The 25,820-nt window shown below is 44.2% G+C and overlaps 1 protein-coding gene across 1 annotated transcript in view; it reads right to left on the minus strand.

The window, feature by feature from the left end:
• The window catches only part of TBCD (tubulin folding cofactor D), a 1,666,801-nt gene that overhangs the window by 458,088 nt on the left and 1,182,893 nt on the right, over window positions 1-25,820 (minus strand). The gene's annotated exons all lie outside the window — the stretch shown is intronic.

A 25,820-nucleotide genomic window follows, 5' to 3' on the forward strand; every position in this document is an offset into this window, starting at 1 on the left:
TGTGGGATCCAACAGGGAGGGAGATATGAAGGAGGAACCCAGAAAGCAACGGATGGGGTGGTATCCTGGGGTTTGACCTACAGCAGAGGTGGAAAAAAAAGCCACCACAATGTTATGAAGGTAGGTACCTCTATATCCCAAGGAATTAGAGAGGATCATGAGGAGGAGGCAAATTCTCTGTGGGTATACCTAGAGCCTAAGTAAAAAAACATGCGTGGAAAAAGACAAAGGAAACTAAATCCTTTAAATAGATCCAGGCTTCTTGAGCTATTCTCCTCCTGTCCAAGTCTACATGCAATTTCCACAACCGATTTGAAACAAGTGGGCTTTTGGGAAAAAAGTGATGGCAAGGAGGGAACCAAAATTCTGCTATACTCAGGTATGGTCAGAGGTACCCTTTTTAGGGCAGTCTGAGCTGGAGTCCCAGAGGCTAAAAATATTCAGGGTAAAGGATGTAGATCAGCTTGTTCCCCTAGGTCAGGGATTTTTGCAAGGTCATGGTGGTCTTCAGACAAACCAAGTCAATTGGAATTCACAGTGGACCTACTCTAGAAATAGGAATTTAATGGAAACCAGAGATGGTAGACACCAAGTTACCTTGGCAGAAGGAGAAAGATAATGAGATATCTCCTTTGATCAAAACAGGTATGACTGTCCAGGCTAGGATGAGGATGTGAATTAATGGGTTGATGTGATGTGGATTAGAGATGGGTATTGCTGCATAGCATTACACTGTTCTCCTGGAACACCCATGGCTTAAATAATTTAAAGAAGTTGCAGATCTTTAGAGAAATAACAGAGCAGTACTCAATGTTTTGTTTCCAAGAGATCTGGCTGTGCAGTAAACCCTCGCTGATAGAAGGGTTTCTGGAAGTTCACTGGAAGGCGTTAGACAGTATAACAGGGCGGCCTTCAGTGGGGCTGGTAACTTTGGTCTCCTCCAAACTTGCTTCCATGATATGGGAAGTGAAGACAGGTTGCAGTTAGATCCTTGCCTGCGGTATAAAGCTGTCAAATGCAGGCAAGGGTAATGAATGTATCATCATCCTTAATATTTATATCATGCAAGAAGTCTTCATAATTATAACAGAAATATGGGACTGTTTATAAAAGATGTAATTAGTATAGGCGAGCTGTACCCTCAACAGTTGCCTATTCTAATGGGGGATTTCAATCATAAATTGTTTTCTGAGATGGTGGATGAAAGATACAAGGATCTGTTATCTGCTTTCAATATCAAATGTGCTCGATCATTGGAAAAGGAGGCAACAGGAAAGGATGTTGCTCTGTTGGATTTTCTTACTTCAAATGGTCTTGTCAGCTTAAATGGCAGTGTGTCAGCATGTATTCCAGCAAGGAAAACTTTCCAGTACGGTAATCAGAACTGCCCAATAGCGTAGGTGTTTGTGCAAGGAAGGGTCTTTGATATAATTAGGAAATTTGAGGTTCTAAAAATGGCGATGAGTGATCATTATCCTTTAAGCACAATCTTTGATATGGGAAAAGTCCCAAGACAGTCAAAGGTGCTCTCCATAAAGATCGGATATTCGAAACACCAAAGATCAACAATTTCTGAGAAGCACTTATGTTTATTGACGCCCATCCATCTAGAGAGGTTAGCCCTGACCTTTTGGTATGGTATGAGGAAATAAAAAAAAGAGGTTGAGGCACGCCTAAAGCCAGAATTGACAATTTTCCATAATATTTAGGATAAAATGAAAAGATGTGAAGCAGTCTAGGAACAGATGGCTTGCTAATGAATATACATTTGCAAAATGGAAAATTAGGAAGCTTGAAAAATATATAAGGCTTACCAGAAATAAAGTGGGTATCCTACATCTCCAAAGCCTACTAAAAGAATTTTAAAATTTGGTGGCCAGTAAGAAGCGAGTATTTGAAGTAAAATGTTGTGATGAAATGACTGTGATAATTGAGTCTAGAAATACAAAGAAATTCTGGAGGTTGGTACAGAGGAAATGCTCTGGGGAAACTGTCTGGTTTGGTGGGTGAGGATGCTTGGGTAGAATTCCTGGAGGAGACTTATAATAAAGATGTTACACTTACTGATTGCCCAATAAGATTTCTCATAAATAAAGAAACAAAGGAGAGGTTCTCAGTACCAGCAATTAAGAAAATAATTGAAATATTAAAACTCACTAGGGCAGCAGGACCAGATAACGTACCTCCCAGTAATAATAAAAACTAACATAGCCTGGTGAACCAGGTTGTTCCATCTCCCTTTTCAGTAAATCCTGTCAACAGGGAGATTGTCGGATAGTTGAAAGGGGGCAATAATCAAACCTTTACATAAGCAAGTTGAGTACTCCCTCTAAGGAAACTATCAACAAATACATCTGGTAGATGTAAGTGGGAAGATCTTCTCAAAAATCCTTTTGGAGATGTTGAGGGATTGGGCAGAAACAAACAACATTTTCCCTCAAGAGCAAGGAAGTTTTAAGGGAGTTAATTCGATGATGGATCATTGTTTTAGCTTATGGGCCATTGGTAGGAAATCAATTGAGCCGTGTGGAGGACTGGATTTCTGTTTTGTCAATTTTAGCTTCATATTAAATTTTGTTGATCAGGCTTTGTTATGTGAAGTATTAAAGAATCTTCAAATTCCCAATGATTTACTGTCAATTTTACAAGAACTCCATAGGGATAACTGGTCCAGGTAGAATTTTATCTAGAGGGATCACTCTCTAAGAGGATCGATTTAGGAAATGGTGTGATACAGGGGTGCATTTTGGCACTGACTACCTTCTCCTTATACTTGGCCTTCCTAAAAATACTTATTCAATCAAACAGCTTCAGCCCTTAAATGGATGGTATGCATGTTAGCTGTCCCTTATATGCGGACGACTTAGTAATCTTTGATTTGACAGAAAATGGCCTTCAGAAAAAATTGGATGTATTTTCGGTCAATTGCAAGACGAAAAAAATAAAAATTAATATGAAAAAGATCTAAGTGCTCCCAGTAGGGAAGAAGGCAATAAGGTCAGGGTGGTTAATAAACAAAGTCAAAATAGAGATAGTCAGGAAATATAAATATTTAGCATTGTGGTTCACTCATGACCTAGGTTGGAAGGATCACTTAGCTTCTATACAATCTAAGGCACTCTCTTACATTGGTAGTCTGAAATATTTTGATAAAAGTTATGGGTGACCCTCCCTGCGACCTGTTCTAGGAGAATATCAGGGTACTATAAGGCCTCAGATTCAGTACGGTGCCGAGGTGATCAGCATCAGAGGGGGAAAAAAAGTTGGGATGCTGAAGAAGGAAGGTGCTTGAAATCTTTACTTTCCCTTCCATTGACTACAAAGGTGCAGGCAGTTGGAGCAGAGAGAGATCTGACAGGATGGGCTCACATAGAACATGCAGGAATAATAACATTTTGGACACAAGTAGACTGTGAGGATATTTCCAAAATGTCCCTGCTATGTAAAAGGGCCAGAGTGAGTTAACCTGGGCCAGTTGAGTTAGAGGGAAAATCTTTGATTGATGCAAGACCTTAAAAAAAAAAAAAAAAGCAGATGGAATTGATCAAATAAGGGAGACGGAAAGTTGAGCTTATGCGGGTAGTAAAACAGGTCTCCAGAGAAGAGGACTTTAAATATCTAAAGAATAATAAATCTGTTGCCTACCTGATGAAATGATGGTTGGGAGATGAGACCTTCCTCTATCTGGACAAACTCCCAAATGTACAGATGCATCAAAGTCTCCTGAAATTTAGATGCGAGGTAAACCAAGTACTCATGTTTGAGATGCACAAAACTCTACTAGATAAAGACGGTATTTGTAAATGTGGTCTCAACGTGAAGGGAGAGCTAAAACACACCATCATGGTTTCTAGACCAACGAAAGCCTTTATGAAAACCCGTTTTTATAAAATATATTAAGGATAGGGGGCAAGCGATCAAATTAAATACAGAAATTAGATTCTTGGATGTAATGTGTGCTATAGGGCTATTTGTTTTGTCTGTAGATACCTTTTTACAGTTGGAATGATATCTTACAGCATTATGAGGGCTAATTTTTAATCTTCATGTAGTTTTAGGAACAGCAGCTGTACATATGGTTGGATGAATTGTGATTTTATTGGTCTATTATTGGGAGTACTGCTTATTTTAATCTTCGATGTTATTGTGTTTTATGAAATTTTGTTTTAAACATTAAGGTCTACATAAACATATATTTTTTGACTGACAGACTGGAAACACGGTTCCATCAGATATGCCTTTGTAAAAGTTCTATGGTGGACCGCAAAACGCTCCTACGACCAGCGTGGCTTCAAAGGGGGCTGCGCAAGTGCAGGCTGGCGATTATGGCTGGATTTAAAGGGAACGGTGTCCAGCCTGGTTGCAGACTGATGAAATTTTAGATAAACTTGTGAGCCAGCTCTCAGAGAAAATAAGACATGGGCGCAAAATTAGTTAGCAAGCCAATCCATAAAAATCCATAATTAAGTTTTTGTATATTTTAAATTTGGCCTTTTTAGCATTTTCTGATTTTATTATTTGTGTCTATGGTATGTGTAATGGCTTTAATTAACCACTGTTCAATAAATTACAAATAAATACAGATTGACTGAGAAACGTTGCGGTTTTAAAGCAGCATTTGTTGCTTAAAGGAAAAAGTGTTGCTTAAAAAATGTTTGCCATTTGGAAAGAAATTGAGGGGAATCAAACAATGGGTCACTGGACTACAGCCTGCACCTCCTGAGGACACGTGACAAGATTCCAAAAAGGGTAGCTGTCTCCCAGGAACAGCTTCCCTTATGCAAAGCAGGCTTTTCTGACTCAGAAAAGAGGTTTAATACATGGTCAAACATAATTTTGCAACCACAAAATGGTATTGAACATTGGGCCCTTACTGTTTGGGAGTTAACCACGAAATGCGACTTCACACCATGTGCCCCCAGAGTCCTTCTGAATGAAGACTGTGGCTTTACTCAACTAGGAAAAACACGAGGATGCATGCAGGAAACGAAAGTCTTGCTACGAGATCACCTAACATTACATTACAGAACTCAAGGACAAACTGCTCAGCTAAGCCAATTTAAAACAAAGCTGCAATCTATGAAGGTAATCTTTTTAGCTACTTGATAATAAGGAAAGGGTGAATAACATTAGGCTACCTCCTTTTAGTGCAATGTGCTTGTGAGCTCCTTGGGCACAGAGCAATACAAGTATATTTGTTTGTGCATGTGAGCTGTGCATTCTTCTAATGAATACCTTCCAACACAGATACTAATGACCATAGGATTAATTTCTTATAAAGCTACCTTAGTGACCCTGGCATGCTGGAAAGAGCAATTATAAATGAGTCCCTATATACACAGGACTCTTCTGTTAAAAGCACACCTCTTTAATCGTCTTGCCGCACATGATTAATGGTATGGGTCTGAAGATAGTTGTAGGAAGTTGGCTCTGTATATACTATTTCAAAGTAAGAAATAGTGTGCACAGAGTCCAAGGGTTCCCCTTAGAGGTGAGATAGTGGCAAAAGTAGATCATTCTAATGCTCTATTTTGTGGTAGCGTAGTCGAGCAGTAGGCTTATCAGAGGGTAGTGTTAAGCATTTGTTGTACACACACAGGCAATAAATGAGGAACACACACTCAAAGACTTACTCCAGGCCAATAGGTTTTTATAATGGAAAATATATTTTCTTGGTTTATTTTAAGAACCACAGGTTCAAGGTTTACAGTTAATACTTTAAATGTAAGGTACTTCACTTAGATACTTTAGAAAATTTGAATGAAAAAAAAATATTATGTACAGTCTTTGTACAAATGGCAATAAGCTATTTTCAAAGTGGACACTGCGCAAAAATCAACAGTTCCTGGGGGAGGTAAGTAAAGGTTAGTTTTGAAGTTAAGTAAAACACTTACAAGTCTCAAGTTTGGGGCATAGGCAGCCCACCGTTGGTGGTTCAAGGCAACCCCAAAGTTACCACACCAGCAGCTCAGGGCCGGTCAGGTGCAGAGGTCAAAGAGGTGCCAAAACACATAGGCGCCTATGGGAAACAGGGGTGCTCCGGTTCCAGTCTGCCAGCAGGTAAGTAATTGCGTCCTCGGGGGCAGACCAGGGGGGGGTTTGTAGAGCACCGGGGGGGGGGACACGAGAAGGCACACAAAGTACACCCTCAGCGGCACAGGGGCGGCCGGGTGCAGTGAGCAAAGCAGGTGTCGGGTTTTAAGTTGAAAACAATGGAGAGACCCGGGGGTCACTCTAGCGTTGCAGGCAGGCACAGGGGGAGGGGGCTTCTCGGGACAGACACCACCTGGGCTAGGCAGAGGGTCGCATGGGGGTCGCTCTTGCACTGAAGTTCAGTTCCTTCAGGACCTGGGGGCTGCGGGTGCAGTGTTGGTTCCAGGCGTCGGGTCCCTTGTTACAGGCAGTCGCGGTCAGGGGGAGCCTCTGGATTCTCTCTGCAGTCGTAGCTGAGGGGGTTGAGGGGGGTCGTCTTGGGATACTCACGGGCTTGCAGTCGCTGGGGACTCCTCCCTGAGGTGTTTGTTTTCTACAGGTCGAGCCGGGGGCGTCGGGTGCAGAGTGTGAAGTCTCACGCTTCCGGCGGGAAACGTGCAGTCTTTGAAAGTTGCTTCTTTGTTACCAAGAAGTTGCAGGTTTTGAACAGGGCCGCTGTTCACAGGAGTTTCTTGGTCCTGTAGTCCAGGGCAGTCCTCTGAGGCTTGAGGTCGCTGGTCCCTGTTGGATGCATCGCTGGAGAAGGTTTTCGAAGTTGGAGACAGGCCGGTAGGGCTGGGGCCAAATCAGTTGTTGTCTTCCTCCTTCTCTGCAGGCTTGTAGGTCAGCAGTCCTTCTTTCTTCAGGTTGCAGGAATCTGATTTTCTGGGATCTGGGGAGCCCCTAAATACTGAATTTAGGGGTGTGTTTAGGTCTGGGAGGGCAGTAGCCAATGGCTAATGTCCTTGAGGGTGGCTACACCCTCTTTGTGCCTCCTCCCTGTGGGGAGGGGGGCACATCCCTAATTCTATTGGGGGAATCCTTCAAACTCAAGATGGAGGAATTCTCAAGGCAGGGGTCACCTCAGCTCAGGACACCTTAGGGGTTGTCCTGACTGGTGGGTGACTCCTCCTTGTTTTTCTCATTATCTCCTCCAGCCTTGCCACCAAAGGCTGGCAGGAACTGGTCAGCCTACACTAGAAGTCGGGTATGTTTTCAGGGAGCATCTCTAAGATGCCCTCTGGCTGTATTTTACAATAAATTGCACACTGGCATCCGTGTGCATTTATTGTGCTAAGATGTTTGATACCAAACTTCACAGTTTTCAGTGTAGCCATTATGGAACGATGGAGTTCGTGTTTGACAAACTCCCAGACCATATACTTTTATGGCTACCCTGCACTTACAATGTCTAAGGTTTTGCTTAGACACTGTAGGGGCATAGTGCTCATGCACATATGCACTCACCTGTGGTATAGTGCACCCTGCCTTAGGGCTGTAAGGCCTGCTAGAGGGGTGACTTACCTATGCCACAGACAGTGTGAGGTTGGCATGGCACTCTTAGGGGAGTGCCATGTCGACAGTCATTTTCTCCCCACCAGCACACACAAGCGGTGAAGCAGTGTGCATGTGCTGAGTGAGGGGTCCCTAGGGTGGCATAAGACATGCTGCAGCCCTTAGAGACCTTCCCTGGCATCAGGGGACTTACCGGAGTTCCAGGGTTGTGCCAATTGTGGAGACAAAGGTACAGTTTAGGAAAAGAACACTGGTGCTGGGGCCTGGTTAGCAGGGTGTCAGCACACTTTCAAATCATAACTTAGCATCAGCAAAGGCAAAATGTTAGGGGCTAACCATGCCTAGGAGGCATTTCCTTACAATAGTCATTTCTGGATTTTGAGGCACCTCAACTCACTTACAGGCAGTGAAGATATATTGCCATCTGTAAGTCTGGCTTTTACTGTGGGTCCTGGTGAAACTACACAAAGGGCACAGCAGTGAAACATGCTGACTGTGGGTAATGAGTCTATACATGTGGCCTTTGCATTTCATATACAGTACTGACAAACTGACAAGGAGCTTGTGTCATATGGAAATTAATGTATATGTTCCCTCACATTGCTATTCCTGGACAACACCACTCACCAACCTTCTTTCTTATTAGAGTGGCTTGTTGAGGAGGCAGACCACTGTTGGCACATAGCTTCTATTTCTAAAGTGAATGGTAGATTAGTGAAAGTGAATACTTGTTTGTTCCCCTCCTCCTCCACCCCCGCCCACCACATTTTTAGGTTGCAGCCTACCATACAACACAGCTGCCTGGTTTGCTAAAGACATCTTAGGGATTTTCAGAAAGCTGACCTAAGAATTCATTCCACCGGTTGATTACCAATGGCTTTCTGGTTTGTAACTCACATTTTCTGTCTTTCTGTTTGCTGGCTTTATTTGCTTTTGGTTCTCCAGATTCAGTTTGTCCGGCCTGTTGCCTAAACCGTGTTTTCTGTATCCTTCCACAAACTCCCTTTCTGTAAATAGGCCTTGAACTCTTATTCTTATCTTGTCGCATTTGCTGTGCATTCAAAAGCTCAGGTCAAATGTCAGGTGCAGTCTTCTGAGGGTGCTGATTTACATTTCTTACTCTGACTTCTAAGGAGAGGATTTATGTGACAATCTTGCTGGATACTGAGGGTAGGAAAAAGGGTTGTCTGTCTGGCACATGACAACATTTAAATGAACTGTGTAAGTATTTCAGAATATATGAGAGTTAGTAACACAAATGAAGCACATATTTGTATTATTTTTGAAGTGTATTGGAAAACAATACTTTAATATGATCAAAACCAATCATTTCACTAGGTGATGTCATTTCCACACATTTTCATTTGTGCACTGTATAGTTTTACCAATAAAACTTTATCTCTGTGTAAATGTAATGGTCATTTCAATTGAAAATGTGTTTTCTGACATGCCAGTGTGCTACCATACCTTGCATACTCCGACCTACGCCTCTCGATTCTACTCTGCGCTACCTCACACCACTAAACTTTATTCTGTACCACGTCACTTTACAACACACCACGCCACTGCATTGGCACCACTCCACTCTATGCCACTTCATGCTACAACTCTCTACTCTATCCTATGCCAGTGCACTCTTCGCCACCCTACTCTATACAACTACACTCTACACCACACAAATCTACTCGGCACAACTATACTCTATGCCACTGTACTCTACACCACTCTGCAACACTGCTCTCCATGCCACTGCACTTTATGCCAAAACACTCTATGCCAAAGCACTTTACTCTCTAACACTCAGCTCTATGCCCCCATAAACGTCAATTCACCAAAAGGCCAGAAGTAGCAGAAGTTTCATCACACGCCATTAAACCTTTACATTCACTCACATACACACTTAAACTTACACACACACACTAAATCACATATACACACACACTCAGATAAACACACTCTCACGTGCATGCATGCACACAAAATACGTTTAAGGGAATTTTTTACTTACCTCAATTGCTGGGGAAGGGTCATATTTCTGCTAACTGTACTCCATTTTTTTTTAGACAAATAGTGAATTGTAGGAAGCTGGCTCGGTATATACTATATCAAAATGGGATACAGGTCCTCATTACGACTTTGGTGGTCTTCAATGAAGACCGCCAAAGCTGCGGGCGCCAGGAGACCACCAGTGCTGGCGGTCTTCTGCCCACCATATCATGGGTACTGTGGATTTCTGCCACACTTTGGGCAGAAATCCAGTAGTAGTCGTGCTGGTGGGTGAACATGCTCTGGCGGTTCCAGCACCTGCCCCAGCCAGTAGGACACCGCCCCCCATATATGGGCTATAATACCACCTGGTGGTGTCCTCCTTGCAAGGTGCTGCCAGTGGTGGAAGCACCCCTTACCATTCCCTGCCGGACGACCTTCTCCCCGCAACAGGTAAGGTGATCGTCCGACAGGGGAGGGTGGTGGTTGTTCGTGTGTGGTGTCTGCATGTATGCATGAATGTGTGAATGCGTGGTTGTATGGGTGTCTGAATGCTGGAGTGAGTGCGTGTATGCATGTGAGTATGCGTGTTTGGATGGGTGTGAGTATGCATGCTTGAATGCGTGTTTGAATGTTGTTGTGAATGCGTGTATGGATGCGTGCTTGAATGCATGTATGAATGTTGTTGCGAATGCATGTATGGATGCGTGAGTGGATGCTTGCATGTAAGTGTAGGTGAATAGGTGTATGCGTGGTGCGTGTGGGTGTCTGTGTGCATGTATGCGGGGAGAGGGCCCTGTGGCTGAAAGCGGGGAGATCTAGTGCATGCTGCTGGGTATTGGGAGAGCCGTCTAAGAGTGACAGGGAAAAAATTCCCCGTCACCGGTAGCATTTCCGTCATGGTTTTTGTGGCCGTGCACCGCCGCGGAAACCATGATGGAAAGCTGGCTCCTAATACCGCCGGCAGTCTTCTGTGGATCGCCAGGTCGGAGATGATCACCTCCGGCCCAGCGGTTTCGACCCCTATGGCGGTATGAGTGGAGATGTGGCGGGTTGGTGTGGCCAACCCACCATACTCATAATGTGGTGGTCTGCACCACCAGCCTGTTGGTGGTGGGACCGCCACATTTACCCTGGCAGTCAAAAGACCGCCAGGGTCAAAATGACCCCCATAGTGTGCAGAGTCCAGGGGTACCCCAGAGGTTTAACAGAGGCTAAAATAGATAATACTAATGCTCTCTTTTGTGGTAGTGTGGTTGAGCAGTTAAAGGCAATAAAGTGAAGCACATACTCAAATGACTAACTCCAGGCCATTGGTTTTTATATAGAAAAAATATGTTTTGTTACTTTATTTCTAGAACCACAAGATTCAAGTTGCAGGTAAGCACATTTGCAAGTAAGTATCGAACATATGTATCATACCACTTTGTTTCAATTTGGCAAGTTATACGATTTTTTAATAAATAGCAATATTAGGTTTTAAAAGTTGACTGCAATTTTCAGAAACAGTTCTAGGGGGAAGAAAAGTTAGTATGGTATTGAGGTAAGTACGAGACTTACAATTCCATTCTCCGGGGGTTAGGATGTTCTCAGGTGGGGGTTCAAATTAACCCCAATCACCCACCACCAGCAACACGGGGCAGGCTGGGTGCAGAGGTCAAATTTGCTGTTGATTTAACATGGGCTTCTATGGAGACTGGGGGCACTTGGAATCAGGCCAGCTTGCAGATAAGTACCCGTGTCTTTGGAGGGCAGACCTGGGGGGTGTAAAGGAGCACAAGGCGGAGAAACAGATCAGCACCAAACAGACACATTCAGTGGTGGCCGGGTGCAGGGTGCAAACACAGCGTTTGTCTCAAAATGCTTTCCTACTGGATGGCACCAGGGACCACAAAGGTGCTGCAGGTGAAGTCCAGGGGTCAGTTCTGGGAAACTAAAGGCTGGACAAGGAGGAGGGGCTGCCTGCTGGATGTTGCTGCACTGAAGGTCGGATTCCCCAAGGCCAGGGGGATGCAGGTTCAGGGGAACCTTTTGGCGTTGGGACTCTTCGTCTGGTTCTGTCGCAGTCAGGGGGGTCCTCCGGATTCAGGCTGCAGGCGGCATCATGGTGGGCAGGAGGGGTCATCCCAGGGTGGGAACTTGCTCAGAATCACCTGGGGACCAGCTCTAGTCAGTTGGGCCACCTGGACACGGGCCGTGGGGGTTGGTGCAAAGTGGGTAGGACTCGCGGATTCTGAGAGTCTCTGGAGTCCTTGGATGGAGGTTCTTCTTGGATAGGGCTGCTGTCCACAGGAGTTTTTGGTTTTCAGGGGTGCAGGCAGTCCTCTGGAGGCATTTCAGAAGCTGCTGATCCTACAGTATGCGTCACCTTCTTTTAGCAAGGCTTTAGAAGCTGGAGACAGGCCAATAGGGCTCGGGCCAAGTCAGTTTGAACCTTCAGTCTTCTCTGCTGGGGGTCAACTTAGCAATCTTTCTTTCTTCTTGTGAGGTTGCCAGAAATCTGATGAGCTATGTTCAGAGGAGCCCTTAAATCCTTGATTTAGGGGCGTTACAGGAGTCAGAGGACAGTAGCCAATGGCTACTGTCGCTGTGGGCTGTTACACTCTTCCTGTGTCCACTCCCTTTGGGAAGGGGGCACAGACCTAACCCTATTGGTCCCTGACCTCCAAATTAAGATAGAGGATTTTGCAAGGAGGGGGTCACCTCAGTTTAGGGGTGGTCCCAGCTGAGATGGTCGCTACTCCTTGTTTTCCCTAATTTTCCCGCCGGACTTGTCACCAAAAGTGGGGCTTTGTGCAGGGGGCAGGAATCTCGACTAGCTGGAGTGCTATGGGGCACTGTAACAAGAGGCCTGAGCCTTTGAGGCTCACTGCCAGGTGTTACAGTTCCTGCAGGGGAGATGAGCGAAGCACCTCCACCCAGTGCAGGCTTTGTTTCTGGCTATAGAGAGCACAAAAGCTCTCAACCCATGTGGTCAGAAACTCATCTGGTAGTGGCACGCTGGCACAGACTGGTCAGTCCTGCACTAGCAGTTTGGCTAATATAAATGGGGCATCTCTAAGATGCCCTCTGGGTCCATTTTCCAATAAATCCAACAATGGCACAGTGTGGGTTTACTGTGCTGAGCAGCTTGATACCAAACTTCCCAGTATTCAGTGAAGCCATTATGGAGCTGTGGAGTTTGTAATGACAAACTCCCATCCCATTTCCTCAAAAAGGCCACACTGTACTCACAATATCTAAGAACTGACTTAGACACTGTAGGGGCATATTGCCCATGCAGCTGTGCCCTCTCCTGTGGTATAGTGCATCCTACCTTAGGGCTGTAAGGTCTGCTAGAGGCGTGACTTGCCTATGGCACAGACAGTGGTTTCTTACCTATGGCACAGACAGTGGTTTATGGGTGTCATGCTGACTGTCTTTTTCTTCCCACCAGCACACACAAGCTACAATAACAGGGTTCATGTGCTTGGTGAGGGGTCCCCCAAAATGGCATAATACATGCTGCAGCCCTTGGAAAACTTCCCTGGCCACAGGGCCCTTGGTGCCATGGGTAACTTTAACAAGGGACTTTTTTTTATATATATTTATTTATTCAGTTTTAAATGAACATACAATAAGAAAACCCTTCGGGCAATGCAATATTAGCACATACATAGTCCCACAGCGTGCAACCCTGAGGCCGCTCCAACAGTTCACAGAAGGAATGTATCCAGAGGAGTGTCCCCATCTCAAGTCAAGAACATCAGAACCGTCTGTAGTGCCAGAATATTAGGCCGTAGGGGCGCAAGTCCAACCGCTAACAGTAAATGCGTACATCCGAAGGGAGAAAAACAGATCTGATACTATCAAAAACAGAGAGAGAAAGCAGGCAGGGGCATAGGCAGCACAACACCCAACCACCACAATCAGCAACAGCACACAGGGTCGGTAACACAAGCTTATTCCCAGATGCATGAGCGGTCGGAATGAGCACCCATTTCTTAGTAAGTGGTCTCCAAAAAGGAGTGCAGTGGTGCCCAAATGTCTCTAGGTCTAGAGCCCTCGCGCATCAGCTCCCAGTAAGTCATCAGTTGTTCCTGACAGAACGCAGCGTCGCACAGCCATTCAGAAGCACGAGGAGGTCGGCCCCGTCCCCAACATATAGCAACTCTACGCTTGGCCAACAGCAGCAACATGCCCACCAGTCTCCGCATAGCTACCGACACTCCATCCACACATCCAAGCAGCACCAACACCGGAGAGGGGGCCAACTTCAAGTCGGTGATCCCCTCAATTACATGCATTACCTCCAGCCAAAAGTTGCGTACCTCACCGCAGTGCCACCCCACCTTTTACAAGGGACTTAACTGTGTGCCAGGGGTGTGCCAATTGTGGGAACAATGGCACCGTTTTTGGGAAAGAACACTGGTGCTGGGTCCTGGTTAGCAGGATCCTGGCACACTCTCAGTCAAGCTGGCATTAATACTAGGCAAAAAGTGTGTGCATGGGAGGGGTTTAACCATGCCAACAAGAGCTCTTTCCTACATGAATAATATGTCATTGTTCACTATAAGTGTAATGAAAACTGACAAACATCAAGGAGATAGCAGCCCCAACCGACATTCATTAGGAAAAGCTGCTCCTGTGTTTTTGGCATTGGTTTTGTCACCTCTGAGGCCAGGGGTCACAAATGCAGTGCCAGGGGTCGCAAGGGGCAAGCCAGAGGTCTCAGCTCTAACTCTTGTCGACCCCCAATTGACGTCCATATATGACCCTGCACTTTACGCTAATCCACTCTACACCACTCTAATCTACTCTGCACCATTGCATTTTATGCCACTTCACTCTTCTCTGAAACAATCTACGCCACTGCATTCTACAGCGCTCTACTCCAGTCTGCGCCTCTCCACTCTATGCCACTGCACCCTAAGCCACTCAACTCTTAACTACTGCACTCTACTCTGAATCACTGTACCCTATGCCACTGCTCTCTGTGCCACTCTACTCCACTGCACTCTGACACTCTACTCTGCAACAGTGCATTCTCCACCACTGAAGTCTACGCCACTGTACTCTGTGCTATTCCACTCTACTCCACTGCACGCTACACCACTGCACTCTACTCTGCACCACTCTATGCTACTCTACTCTGTACTCTACACCACTGCACTCTATGCCACTTGACTCTAGTCTGTGCCACTGCCCTCTGCATCACGCAACTCCAAACCACTCCACTCTACTATGCACCCCTCTAATCTATGCCACTGCCGTCTATGCCGCTGAATTCAATGCCACTGCACTCTATGCCACTATACTCTCCAACACTCTTCACCAATGCACTCCATACCAGTCCATTCGACTCTATGCCACACCAATGTATCCCACTCTACGGGGCTCCACACTATGCCACACCAATACGCAATATACTCTCTGCCACTCTACAACACTCTATGCCACTGTTCACCACTCCACTCTATGTCACTCCACGCAACTCTCCTCTATGACACTAACTTATAGCCATGCTGAACAGAAGCCATGCTGGTGTACAACATGGCTTAAATACACTGGGAAAGGCAATAGCTCTTGCATAGACGAGACCTACTGGCTTTGCCAATGCTTGTTTCCTTCCTGTCAGGGCACACTGGTAATTAGAAGTTGGAGCGGTGTCCAATAAGGTTAAGTAGACCCTCCTTTCTGGCATTTCAGTGAGATGTCTGCCACAAGTTTTCAACCTATGACTACTTGACTTAGCTACCTGATTTGCCTCTGTACTGTTTTTTTTGACAATCCTCTATTCGAAAAAGAAAAAAAAAAGTTATTATTTTGTTACCAACTGTAGTTATATTTTAGGGGATTCCACTTATTGGGAATACAACTGATCGATTTTTGTCTCTCGCTTTGATTGAAACTGATAGATTTTTGTTTCTCACTCTCTTTGTGTTTTTGTACTACTGGCTATTCTGCGTCAATGATACAACCAAAGAAAAATTCTACAAAGATACTATATATTGAAACACTGAGAGCTGCTAGAACATAGCTCAAATAATGTGAGCTATTGATCATCACAGCAAGATGTTTTTTTTCCGGAAGGAAGGTCAGTCACCATATGTGGCATTTTTAGATATTGGGCAGAAGACAAGGTGCTTTGTGATGGCAAGCATGAACAATTTTGAGAACAATGAGCTGTTTACATGAGAAAATCCCTCAAGAATTCGGTGCTTAGTTGTATCTGAGATCAAGTAGTTTTTTCAGCACATAATAAGTTTCAACAATATCCTAAAAATAAGCGTAAAGTGTTATTATCACTGATGAGATATCAAGGAATAAGGAGCCTAATATGAATTAATGTTACTGTTATCCAATCGATTTCTAGAAATTACACAAAAACAGATATTTCTCAGGAGAAAGAAATTAGCCAAGACTGAATAAACCACGTTTAGCAATGCGGGAGAAAACACCAGCCTAAAAGGATTAAATGTGAATAAATGGATAATCATCAGCCAAAATGATGCACCGCAAATTTGAAATAGACTTCATTCATGGCAATGTATAATACAGTTAAATATTTAAAGGTTTGTTAAACGTACCCCTATGAAATGAGAAGCTACTAACATGACGAAGGGAGAGCAAGTGAACCACACTGGAGGGAGAAGCTTTCTGAAGTTTTTTAGTGGAGCTCAAAAGGGGGTAAAATTCACAATGTTATCCAGTACCTCCACCCAAGCAGTGGAATATAACCTCTCACGAACTTTTACAGTCGGTTTTTAAGGTTTAGATCTGTTTATTGGTTTTTAGAGTAAGAACAACACACACATAGCTCATTTTTAACAATTCTTAATGGTCACTATCTGTTACACACACAACTACTTATATCCCTTATGGAGCATGTATGGGTGGATTTATGGAAGGAAATGAGACCATGATGTCAGAATCAGATTTCAAGAGTGCCTCGAATTCTTGCAAAGTTAGCCTCTCTACTATCTATTCAGCTATAATAAAAACTGCCACCCTTTTTACATCGCTGCTTTTAGGGTTAAGTTACTCCTGTGGTTGGCGGAATATAGCACAAATGCCTGTGGAGTTGTATCTGTAGAGATGAAAATGGCACATACGATGATGCACTTGATGAGAGTGAACCGAAGAGAGTACCAGAGGTGGCGCATGGTTTCAAATAGCTAGTAGATGGACCTTCCGAAAAGATTTAATTGTTTAATTAGGTTGGATCTGCTGAGCATGAATGGGAACTCACTTCAGATTGAAGCTTTTCTGCTATAGGAATCAGCAGCGTTGTGTATCATATGCTCATCTCGTCTGTAAAGAAAAGAAGGATTTCAGATTATTTTGTAGTTTCCTGCACTGGGAAGATTATCCAAGGAGGAAGCTCATCAAAGCAGAGCAGAAACAGAACTGTAGCTGGTGAGGCCCTACACATTAACTCCACAACCCTAGGCCATTACCCATCGGTTTCTGCTGTGGCTTTTCAGCCACGCACACCAGACATGAGACCATAAGAGCACACATATCTATGATTAATTTGTGCTGTTGGTTGTCAGTAGTGGTCACCCTCACTCAATTTTGAAGACCAGGACCCAGACACGTTTTGAGGCATGGGCAAAGGGGGCAACTGCCCAGGGTCCCAACCTTCAAATGTCCGCCCTTTCCGGTAAAGTGAGTTTTCTCTCGATCTAACCTCTGTTTATTCTATTTCTCTACGTAAGCCTCTCTCCCTTTCTGCTGACTTCTACCTCTATAGCCAGTGTCATCTTGATGGTTCCTGGGATCCCCATGTAAGACATTTTTCAACTCTATTATGTGAGGCTGTTAAAGTTTAACACATAAGGTGGCATTGTTTGGCATTATGCAGGCTTGAATTAGCAGGAAATTGACAATAAAATTCAATGTTGTTCCGTTCAAGGACCCCAAAATATGTCTTACCCGAAGCCAATAAAATATTTAAAATGACACTGCAGAGACTTATTTTTTGTCGTCAACCTTATCAGACTGTATAAAAGAGTACATCAGAAAAGGAAGAAACAAGGGCAAGGAGAGCTTGAAACAGTGACAAAGGAAGAAAGCGGGAATTAAAAAGAACCTGAGGAGCGTGACAAAGCGACAAGAATTGAAGGATTGTGGAATAAAGAGGTACGGAGAGGGAATAAGGAATAGGTGTTCCTGGTATTCGGCAACAACAGCATTAAGTACGGCTGTTTCCGAAGAAAACATTTAGATCCCTGCACTTGTGGCTTTTTTTTGCACACTGTACAGCGTGAATGTCAAGGTATATTGGGTAGGACGCGAGAAGAAGAAACGCAAAAAAGCTGAAAGGAGATTCGGACAAGTAAACAAGACTAGATTGCAACTTCGTGGAAATGGCAAAGTGCTCAAGTATGCGTCCACATGGTGGAATAGGAGATTCTCGTTCAGGGGAGTAGCTTCAGGGAGCGTTCGAGTTGTTAGGCACCCCACCCCCCCTTCCCCCAGTAAATGTATTCTGTGGTAAATAGTTAGGTACATGTGCTTTTTAGTCGGGTATAGTGAGGTTTCTGTCGGATTTCACAGGAATGTTTACACAGAGACAAAAACTCACTCTATTGGGAAAGATTTCAAAAGTTGTTTATTTCACAACATATTGTGCTTTCTCTCAGTTACTATCCCTACCAATCCACATTCCTCTCCTTCCCCGCTTCCCCTGAAGCCCCCTTTGTGCGCCCTGTTTTGTCCTATACTGTATTTTAACATTAAGTGTCAGTGTGATTATTTGGAAATCTGAAGCTCACTCCCTCCAGTCTTACTGACCAAGCTATGCACATGTCCTCATTAGTGGTTTGTCATGATGCTCCTCACTGTGGAGGCCTTAACTCATTTGCAGGTTTGGAGTGAGAGTTAGAACTGCCACCCACTCAGCTACGGAAATATAAGCATTTGTCATGCTGTGTAAGCACGCTGATAGCCTCTGTGCCTACGGAACTACCCCAGTCTGCCGTTCCCAAACACCTACTGCTTGGGGTCTTATGTAGGGGTAGCATTGTGGATTTACGAGGCCCTTATTGACTTCTGCTTTCCCCACCTCACCTCTGCATGTGAAGGGCTGGTGGGAATGCTGACTGTTGATGCAGTTTTGGGACAAAGATAGGGAGATGATTAAGTAAGGGAACCAGACCGAAGGGTAGATACTTCAGACTACTACATGGCTAGCACTGACTGCGGACAGTAGAACTGTCCGATCTTGCTATCCTAGCGATATAAACAGGTCGACTGTGAAGCCATCCATATGCTGCGGGATGCAATAAGCCTGCACTATTGGGGACGTTTGGAGGATGACACTAGGTATGGAGGAAAGAGGCATTCCTATGGGTTCGAGCAGCATTGCTTCTTGACACATCAGACATCCATGAAATCACACACAGATACCGGAAATGGCTCTCAATGGCTATGGCAAAGACTGGGATTGAGAGTCTGGAACACAAACACGGACCCCTGGATACAGGATATGTTTACAGCGGCTTCGAGCAAATTATCCGTTGAACAAATGACCAATTTTTCTGTATTTGTATTTGAGGAAGCATGGAGTAGACTCCTTTATGAGGCAATATTTGGAGGAACTATCCTCACCAGCGGGTTATCTTTAGTTGTGCGGGTCAGGGGGTTGTTGGGACTTGGATTAGAGGCCTGTGTTTTGGGGGACACCCCAGGGGCCTGTGTACCGTTTATTTGGATAGTCTTTCGTACTTTTTCGGACTTGGAAAGGCTCGTGAGGTTTGAATACACAGGGCCGTGCTGCTGCGCCCATGCCAGTTTTTGTTTCTCAAAACGTAATAAGAAATGGTTTCGAAAAAAACACTGATCGGATTAGCTGGAGAATGCCTCTCATTTCTGGTAACAGGGCAAAGCAGATGAAACTATGCAGCGGGTTAATGAAGTATTAAGCTAACAGAATCCATGTGTGCAGGAGAGCTGGTGCCCTTGGCTGCCCAGGTACCATAATGAGACGGCGAGATTGGCGGGCGACATTAAAGGATAATCGTTCACAGGGCTCGTGGCCACCCCGTGCCCGAGGCCTGAGTGCAACCTTTGAGTCCACATCTAAGGTCCTGAAAGGACGCGTGCCCTCCCCGTGCCCGAGGCCTAAGCACAGCCTTTCAGTCCACATCTAAGGCTCTGAAATGTAAACCGTATGTCAGACTTCAGCGTGACTTCATCAAGGGAGGTCGCCGGCTTTGTAACTCAACTTGAGCGCGTGGGTGAGGACAATAATTACCCTGCGTGGTTGTTTTCGCCTTCAGGACAGGGCGCACTCTTTCAATTAGAGGCAATCGCTGCTGCTTAGTCCCGTCTGGCTTTCTAGTCGCGCACGTGTTTTGCGAGCTGGCCATTCACCAAGCCATGCGGCCCTGGTTATACTGAATGCCTTTTGCAGCAGACTGAAATCTCTGGACAAACCTCGGTACTTTCTAATTAATGTTAATATTGCTGATCAGAGAACCCACTGTGTTTGACTCCCACTGATCCCACAGTTCCTGTGCGGAAGAAATTCCACTGTGCAGGTTTTTTTGTGTGATGGAGAATGTGAAACTTGAAAGTAGTACTTAATATTCAGATGGGCCTCGCGACTTGTTTTTTTCTGATAACCAACCGAATCACTAAACATGTTTGACTGGCGCCATTTCAAGTACATATTGTTAAGTAAGGCCCTGCTATGTGGAAGCACATTTAAGCAGCATATGACGAGATCAGGTTCGTGTAGGTAGTAATTTGTCTCAAGACTATTAGCGCTTATTTATCCTATTGCGTTTTGTTGTGGTTTTGATGTGCTTTGTTGTTTCAATGGTGCATTTTTGTGCTGTAGTATTGTTATGTTGTACTGTACGTGACATTCTGCATTATGATGTGATTGCTTGTTGCACTGTGTCTTGTTATGTTGTGTTATTTCGTTTTTGTTGATGTTGCTTATTAGACTATTTATTTATTTGCATGATTAATTGAAATCTTAGCAAAAAAAAAAAAAGAACAATAATAAAATAGTATTAGAAAAACAAAAAGATTCGGACTAAAAAATTAATAAAAGCAATTAATAAAAGTAACTGAACACTTGTAAAACGCAAAACTCTTCTATCTTGTCAATTAAATGTGCGTCCCAGATAGCAATTTTACGCTTGTGGTGTGCGCAGTCAAGAATTTGACGAGTCTGCAGATTATCTGCAGATCGGTTGAGTCAAACATTTTCATCACTGCTGGCCGACACGAACGAATCCCATTCCTCTAGAAAACTGGTTTTAGCAGTTGTCGACCTGCTTCTTTTAAGGCAGGGCAAATACAGATCAAGTAAATCATATCCTCCTTGGCACCATTGCATAGCCTGCAAGACATCTCACCTCCATTCTTTCACGATGGTTGATCCGCTCTAGATGGTAGAGCTCCTAAACGAAGCGCAAGCAGGTGATGCTTCATGTGAACTGCAAAAGTTGAAATCAGGTATTGCGATGGTGCTAGGGTAGTGTAAATGTACATAAGAAACAAGGCGTGTAAGCGTTGTGCAAATTTAGATTTGTCATCTAGAAAGGATTGCAGACCTATTTCCTTTTTTAACACACAACCCAAGAGGAGATATGAGATATCAGAGTCCCATAGGTGCATCATTTGTGTTTCTTGCAGGGAATTTTGCAAATACCGATTGTATGCTGACTTTGGATTATTACTCACTGAATTCCATAAAGTCAAAACTAAAGGGCTAGCAGTGTTTCTGCTTATTTTATACCAGGTCTTTATTGTATGAGTTTTCCTGTCCAGCTGCTGTTGTTTGAGGCCAAATTCTAACCTGACCTGTGCAGGGGAAGCAGTACGAGGTAGATTAAAGACTTGCTTGTAAGTTTTTATTTGTTGCTGATCCAGAAGCAAGCGTCATCCCCGTATAGGGCTGCACTTCCGTATGTAATAGCTGGGAGGAATTTGGCCGACATAACAGACAGTAATGGTTTGTACGAAGGCCCTTTTAACCTTTTGGCTAGAGCGCAGAATCCGAACGCCAGGGCTATACACTTCTGCGCAATGTACTGCTTTTGCAGCACGAGGTTAGCCTTGTTGTCTATAGTAAAACCCAAGTATTTGTAGCAGCAAGTCATTTCAAGGGTAATGCCGCTCAGCTTTACTTTGTTTACAAAATTAGAAGGGCATCCAAAGACATAGTTTTAGTCATTGTGGTGTTGATTTCTAATTTGTTTGTCGCTGCAAAGTCACCCAGGGTGCTGACCAGCCGCTGCAGCTCTATTTTCATGTGGCTCAATAAAACAATGTCATCAGCATACGAAAGGTGCGATATAGACCAACTTCCTATCCTTGGAGAGTGTGAGTTGGTTGCGTCCAGCTTTGGGGAGGGATCCGCCATGAAGAGGTTAAAGAGGTGCGGTGCGGTGCCAGTACGCAGCCTTGTTTTAAACCTATATTTGTTGGTATCATCCTAAAAATGTTCGAGCCATCTGCTACCTTGATCTGCACCCAAATTTTGCCATATAGCATTTCGATGCTCCAAAGAATCTGTTCTTGCAAGCCCCAACATTGCAGATTACGCCAGAGAGTTGCTCTGTCCACCAGGTCAAAGGCACTTTTGAAGTCCACAAAGCATAAATGTAACTTTTTCTTTAAGCATTTTGCTTTGTCGGCGATGTCACTTAACGTGAGGATATTAATCACTGTGCCATAACCCTTCCGGAAACCAGTTTGATTCAGGGGAACAAGGTTATTTGAGTTAGACCAATTGAGCAGGTCGTCCAACTTTAAGGTGGCGATATATTTGGCCTCACTGTCGATTAGCACAATCAGTCTGTAGTTGGCTGGGTTTGTTCTATTACCCCCTTTAAATATTTGATTGATGATGGATCCACTCCAACTGTCTGGGATGGTTCTATTACGTTCAACTTCAGTATATAAAGTTGACAGTGTGGTTGCCCAGTACTCAGGATTTGCCTTAAATATAGCTTGTGGAAGACCATTGGGGCCGGGAGCCCCTTCCCTGCGGCCCCTCTTGATTGCTAGGGAGACTGCCTTGCCACTGAATCCAGCATTGCTCTGACAGATGGCTTTAGGGTTTACAGAGTCCTTCAGATGCAGATTTACTTCAGATGAGAGCAGTTTGAAAAAGATGTCGGCCAGGTAGTGCACCCATTGTCCTCAGGAATTGATGAACAGTTTATTAGTCTTACTTGCCGGCCAGTACCGATGACTGTTGCCCAAAAGGCCCTAGAATTGGCCTTTCTTGAGTTGTGAAGTAATTTAAGCCAGAAGTTATCCTTCTTTTGAGTGCGTTCATTGATGTTGCGTTCTGCAATACCGCTTCTCCAGCTCTTCAACTACTTAGAATGCCTGTCGGCCCAACCCATCGGCACCCGTTTCCTTACTCTGAAGACTTCAAGTGCCCTTTGAGCAACTGAGAAGATACATTTAGATTTTTTCCATCATGAAAATGCAACACAATGAATATCAGCGTTACACAGAAACAATTACATTACTCTTGGGCTCCACTTTCTAATACATCACAGTAAATGGGCAATACAATCATGAACTGTAAGTTACACGTCGTTTTTGCTCACGGGCTATTTCTAAGCATAATCCCAACAGAGTCTCAAATTGTAACGAATTCAGCATCATGCAAACCAGCTTATGTGGTGAACAGCACGAAAGAAGCAATCGCTTCAGCGCAAAGTCTAACAAAACTGGGCCTAAGCAAGCACAGTAGTATCAGAGACTAAAAACCATGCGTTGTAGCTCCTAATATACATGCAATCAATGGACAGAATACTTGGAAGATTAACCACATGCCCACAATGCCCTCTAGCTTTAGTCTAGTAGCTATTGACAACTGACAAAACAAACAGCTAAAATTCAACCATGGCTCTGTTATTATGATTTGTTTTGCAAAAATATGTTCATTAATGAAAGCTCTATGAGAGATTGATTAGTTCGGAGTTCTCTAGAAAATCTATGGAGACTTTATTTTATTACCTATAATTTCTTCTCTTGTTTCACAATCTGGACGTTTAAATTTTTAGACAGTATGCTGGCTTGCAACCACCAGGCTATTTCAAAGACCAGGAAAGGGAAGTCTTCCCCATCAGGCAGGTAACTATTGCCGTCTAGTTCCTAAATGCTGTCCTCCTTGTTTTGGAGCAACCACCTAAAGTCTTTGCTTTGATTCTACCAACAATACCGTCCCATATTTCTTTTGTCTCGGTTCTTTGAGAATTTTTTATAGTGTTGTACACTTTCCCATGCTTTCGGCTCATATATTTAAGACTAGTTTTGGTTCTCCTGTGTTTTCTTCCATGAGGGGCTAGCCTGCTTTCTGAGCTGTTGAAATAGTCACGACTTTGATCATTTGCACCCTAAGACTTACACAGGCCCGGTAACAGCTCCTCCTTCAGTGAAAAACACATTCAGGTTGGTATAAATGTTGGTATAGATGTTCTTTCTTAGCTTAGCAACTACAGTTTCAAGATCAGGTTTTCCTAGGTTCCACTACCTTATTTCTCTGAAGTCTGGTTGCTCAACAGCTCTCTTTAGCTTGAACACTTTAATAGCTCTTACAAAAGGCTGGATTTCAGAGTTTTCTCCCTCTTTCCTAGATGGTATGCATTTGGCTACACATGGTTACATCCTGCTCAGGTACTGGAGTCTGGGTACATACTCCTTCATCCGCTTTTATAGCTGGGCTTGCCTTAAGAGATTTCCCAGAATGCTCTATATTTGCCTGATCTGATCCCTGATTTGATGGTTAATACGAAGGATGGCAAGATATTTCCTCCTTGCTTGTTTATTTTTAACATTCAAAATATTTATTGATGGGCATTACTAGGACTCCTCAAACCTCTCTGCAAAGCACACACTTGCTTTGCACAAAAGGATGTTTTTTTTTTGGGTTGACACCTATTTTCATTGATTCAGGTCTGAATTGAGTAAATGGCAACTTATCTTGGTGCTCTAGTATTTTTTCAGAAACGTTGTGATATATCCCGTTATTTTGGTTTATGTTGGACAAGATCATTTTGAGAAAGGGTGCCAGGCGGGTGTGGCGCAAGGCGGATCTCTGTAGCTATTAAAGAGGAAGTGATAGAAAATGTTAAGAGAGATGCAAGACCATGTGGAGTCTACAGAGTGGCTAATCTATTGTAATAACAAAGAAAGCAGACAGCAAATTGAGGTTTTGTGTCAACATTAGGTGGTTGAACAGAAATATAGTAATGCATCCATTACTTACGGGTAATGGCATTACTCCTAGTCCTACTCCCTCGCCTTCCTTTCCAAACCAATGAGCCTCCTTGCCTCCCCTAGACCCGCCCCACCCCGACATCTCCTATACAGAAACAAGCCCAAAACAGCAACTCAGGTGTCACGTACCAGGAGGGCGGGAGGGAACGGAAAGGAAGGTGAGGGAGTAGGACTAGGAGTAATGCTATTACCAGTAAGTAATGGACGCATTACCTCCCGTTCCTCCCTTGCCTTCCTTTCCAAACCAATGAGATGTGCAAGAGAAACACAGGAGACGGACACTGAGTTGCAACAAACTTAATCACAACAAATCAGGACACCAGAAAAGAACACCCCTATTGCATCATAGAGGACAGCACTCAGTGACCCAATACCGACTCCAAACACCCCAATTCCGCAATTCTGTAATGACGAATAAAAGGAGACGGAGAGGCCCATGTAGCCACCCTGCACATTTCCACCATAGAAGCGCCCTGTAACTCAGCCACCGTAGAAGCTATACCCAGAAAAGAACGTCCCTGGACCCCCGGATGAGGCACAACCCCTTTCAGAGAATATGCCAGCAAAACCATAGAGCGGACCCAACAACTCAAAGAAGCAGTAGACGATTTCTCCCCCTTCGAGCCAGACCAAAATTAACAAACAACAAATCCCCTTTCCCGGAAAGGAGCAACCACCCTCATGTATTCCAACAATGCCCTACGCACATCCAAAGAATGCAACCAAACCTTCTCAGCTGAGGAAGACTCGGGACAAAAAGCAGGTAGAATAACCTCCTGACGAGCATGGAGAGTGGAATTCACCTTGGGAACAAAAGAGGGAACAGGCACAAGAACAACCCGATCCGGAAAAGTCTTGCAAAAACGAAAAGTGCAGGCCAAAGCCCCCAACTCTCTGAAACGCCAGGTCTAAGTGATGACCACCAGAAAAAAAAGTCTTCTACGTCAGATGACGCAAATCACAGGTCTCCAGAGGCTCAAAAGGAGGACCAGACAAGACCTCCAACACCAACAAAAGATCCCAGGCAGGAAAGGAACACACCAGACGAGGAAACAAGTTAAGAAGGCCCTGAAAAATACTAGGCATCAAATGACCCTCATCAGAAA

The sequence above is a fragment of the Pleurodeles waltl genome, chromosome 7 (genome assembly GCF_031143425.1).
Source record: "Pleurodeles waltl isolate 20211129_DDA chromosome 7, aPleWal1.hap1.20221129, whole genome shotgun sequence".
NCBI classification, from domain to species: Eukaryota; Metazoa; Chordata; class Amphibia; order Caudata; family Salamandridae; genus Pleurodeles; species Pleurodeles waltl.